The sequence below is a fragment of the Arachis ipaensis genome, chromosome B02 (genome assembly GCF_000816755.2).
Source record: "Arachis ipaensis cultivar K30076 chromosome B02, Araip1.1, whole genome shotgun sequence".
Taxonomy (NCBI): Eukaryota; Viridiplantae; Streptophyta; class Magnoliopsida; order Fabales; family Fabaceae; genus Arachis; species Arachis ipaensis.
Window position 1 is genome coordinate 19959887 of NC_029786.2, and position 4376 is coordinate 19964262.

A 4376-nucleotide genomic window follows, 5' to 3' on the forward strand; every position below is an offset into this window, starting at 1 on the left:
CCCATAAGGGTTTCAAAATGTTTCAAATGGATGTTAAATGTGCTTTTCTTAATGGCTTTATTGATAGAGAAGTGTATGTGGCTCAACCCCCCGGCTTTGAACAGAAAGATTTTCCAAATCATGTTTTTAAAATCTCAAAGGCCCTTTATGGCCTTAAGCAAGCTCCAAGAGTTTGGTATGAAAGGCTTAGTGCCTTCCTATTGGAAATCACTTTCAAAGGGGAACCATCAACACAACTTTATTCATTAAAGAATCTAATAATGATATTCTCCTAGTTCAAGTTTATGTGGATGACATTGTATTTGGTTCGGCTAATGAGTCCTTGTGTGAAGAGTTTGGAAAACTCATGACTAGTGAATTTGAGATGAGTTTAATGGGAGAGCTAACTTTCTTTCTTGGCCTCCAAATTAAACAAACTCCTAGTGGTACCTTTATTCACCAAGGAAAGTATGCAAAAGAACTTATCAAAATGTTTGGCCTAGAAAGTTCCAAACCAATGGGTACACCAATGCATCCAAACACAAAACTTGAAAAGGATGATGATGGCAAAGATGTGGATGAAACAAGGTATAGAGGAATGATAGGTTCACTCATGTACCTTACCTCTTTTAGACCAGACATTATTCAAAGTGTAGGTGTATGTTCAAGGTTTCAATCTCACCCAAAAGAATTCCATCTTTCAGCCGTTAAGCGCATCATTAGATACATTAAGGGAACTAGTGATTATGGCTTGTGGTATCCTAAATCTGATGATTTTTGTGCAGTAGGGTTTTGTGATGTAGATTATGCGGGAGATAGAGTGGATAGACGGAGTACATCCGGCATGTGTTGCTTCCTTGGAAGCTCACTCAACATGTGGTCAAGCAAAAAGCAAGCCACAGTGGCTCTATCCATAGCTGAAGCTGAATATATTTCTGCATCTGCATGTTGTTCACAATTAATTTGGTTAAAAACGCAGTTGGAAGATTACAAATTAAAGATTAATAGTATACCCTTATTTTGTGATAATATGAGTACTATTAACATCTCAAAAAATCCTATTTTGCATTCAAGAACCAAGCACATTGAAATTAAATATCATTTCATTAGAGAACATGTGCAAAAAGGTACTATTGATATTCAATTTGTAAAATCTGAAGACCAACTTGCTGACATTTTTACAAAACCCCTCTGTGAAGACAGATTATGCACTTTGAGAAAAAGTTTGGGAATGATTGATTTAAGTTCTATTGATAACTTGTAAAATTTTGATTCTGCTCAGTTTTGTCTCGTAGGAAAGGAGGAGATAAAAATCAGAGTGTGTTGGAAGGGCTGTGATCAACAGGGAGACTGCGCTGAAATTAATTTTAATGGGCCCCACCAAATTTTTTTGACCCCACTCTGACCGTTTTGTTAGTTTCTCTTTGTGTAAATCACAATCTCCTTTTATTGTCTCATTAAATCTTGTTGGAAGAGGATGTTGTCAAATCAAATCTTTTTCTTCATCTAATCCCTTGATTCTAGGAAACCACTTTTCAGTTTATTTCAAATAAAAGAGAAACTCCTTTGGGTATTAACCGCTCCTTAATGGTCATTAAACTCCCTCCAATTCTCTCTCCACTCCACATTTAATGCTTCCCTAACCTCCCTCCTCCCTTACTCAATTCGGTTTCTATTCAACCCCCCATCTTCCACTTCTCCATTTTCATTACCATGAAAAAGAAAACCGCCCCTAGAAAAAGTGAAAGGATTCTATTTTCTCAAAAACTGTCCACACCACAATCTCACACCCACATCCATATACATTCTACATCCTCATCTTCTCCCTTACCACCCTCAAAACAGACAGACACCATGCGAAGGAAAGTCATAGCCATTAAAACCTCTTCAAGGAAGAAAAAAGAGAAAGTTCCTGTGGAGGAAGAGGAAGAATCACACACCTCACCGATTCCATCACCACCACCATCTCCACCGAAGAAAGACACACCCGGAAGGAGTGCTCAGAAAACAAAAGGGTTTGCGCTGCACAACACCAAGGAACCAGCAAACCTGGAGTCCTTGGATTTTAAGAACAAATTCAGTAAACCACACTCTCACTATGATCCTGCCAGGTTCAACTCCTGTGCTTCATATGAATTCCACAAAGAGGTTCTGGAAAAACGTCATCTCTGTGCAACCTATCTAGTCAATCTTGACTCTCTCACCAACAAAGGGATAAATGTTTCTTCTCTTTTTGAACTTCTTCAATGGACTCCACTGCTCCACATCCAGAAATCGGTTTACCCCGGTTTGGTTCGTGAATTCTATGCCAACATGCGACTGATTGATGGCATTATCCACTCATATGTGAAGAGGGTTCACATAACTCTTGACACTGGAACTATTGGGACGGCTCTATGCTACAAAGAGGAAGGGCCGAGAGCATATATGGCCGAGAAGTGGGACTCACAGGTCGGCGTCACCTATAAGATTGTTCTTCAACACATTTGTGAAAATCTCTCTGGCTTGGATGGGACTACTCCTACCCACAAAGCTCTCAGTCCCACCAACTCTCTGCTTTACAGGATTATCACCCACATCCTGACCCCTCAAAGCGGCTCCCATAATAGAGTAACATTCTCTAACTCTCTCATCATTTTTGCTCTTGTTACATCAACTCCTATATCATTTGGTTACCTTATGATTAGACATATGTGGGAATCAGTTAAAAGCACCAAAAAGGCGAATCTGCCCTATGGAATATTTTTAACAAGTATTTTTGAATATTTTAAAATTGATCTCCTAAATGAGGCTGTAGAAAACAAGGTATCTATGATTAAAGGAGGAGGAGCTGTTAAAGGAACCAAAGGAAAGAAATATGTGGCTTCGGATAGTGAATATGAAAGTTGGCCTGAGTCTTCCAAGGCAACCAAATCTATCAAAGAAATTCTTACAGAATTTTCAAACATGTCGGAGCTCATGGTACAATCCCATAAGGCGGCACGCAAGCTAGCCTATGAAAATGAAAAGGCTTGGATGAGATGCAAGGACAGGGTAAGTCTGATGCTGGAGAGCCTTGAGGAGGAGTTGGGAGTTGCAAGTGAAGAAGGGGCTGAGGAATTTGAGCTTCATTTATCTGATGATTAATCTTTTTTTAGTATTTGATATTGGCATGTTTAGCCTCAATTTGATACTCTATTTTTGTCTGTTTGGATACTGTTGAACCTATGACTTGGTGATATATTTTTAACATTTTGGGTATATTGGATATTTTGTTCTCTATGTCATTTTTTTTTGCAGGTGCCCCTTGATGCCAAAAGGAAGAGAGAAATGGTGCTGGAAAATTGAAATTACCAAAACAGGGATGAAATCCTTTTGAGGATTCATGATCTCCCTTATTTATTGTTAAAATATCTTGGTGTGATGATATGATTGATGTTAATAATGCATTTGTTCTATCTTGGTAAATATGATTGATGCTGATTGATGTTTGTGATTTAGTTGGTTTACCATGAAAAAATATTTACTGTGTCTATGATGCAGTTACTGTGTTTGTGATGCATTTGATCTATTTATGTTATCTTGATAAAATGATTGCTGTTTTGGATTTATTTTTTGCAGTTCCTTTAAGCTGTGATGTAAACATGAAGTTTGATAGTTGCTATGGTTTGAGATGATCATGCCTGACTAGAAATATTTTGCTAAAATTAATTTGCTCTGATTTGCTTATTGGAAAATATTTTCAAAAGGGCTTGAAAAGCTGCTTCAGGAAACATCAATTTTATTGGAACCAAAATTGTTTTTATGTGTTTGAGCAGAAAATCAAATTATTGATAACAAATGAGTTTTGATTATCACTCAATTCTGCTCATAAATCAAGCCATTCAACATTACATAATGAATATGTTGAATAACATTGTTTCCTTAGGCTTGATAAAAACTGTTACAGGTATAAAGCTTCCATTGGTAAAATAGCATATATTAAGGGGGAGCCATGTGACAATTAGAAAGGGGGAGAAATTCAAATATTCAAAGGGAGTATTCTATACTTTAATTTTTAATTTCTTTCCATTTCAATTTTAATAATGTTTGTCATCAAGGGGGAGATTGATGAGTTTGGAAAACTCTAAATTAATCTTTATGATGACTAAACATTATTAATATAATTATTTACAAAATTATTAATTTGATCTTAATTCACACTTATTTACCGAAAATAAAAGAAAATGTTACAAGCCCATATATGCATCTTACCTTCAGCCTTGATGTTAAATATGATTATGTTGGCTGAATTGTTTTATTGGGCCAGTTTGATCTATTACTGCAAGCCCAATGTGCTTTTTAAGCATTTAGCTTGGTTCAAAGTGTGTTATATTAAGTAGCTGAAGCAATTTGTGATTAATTGGGCCAGATTGAAT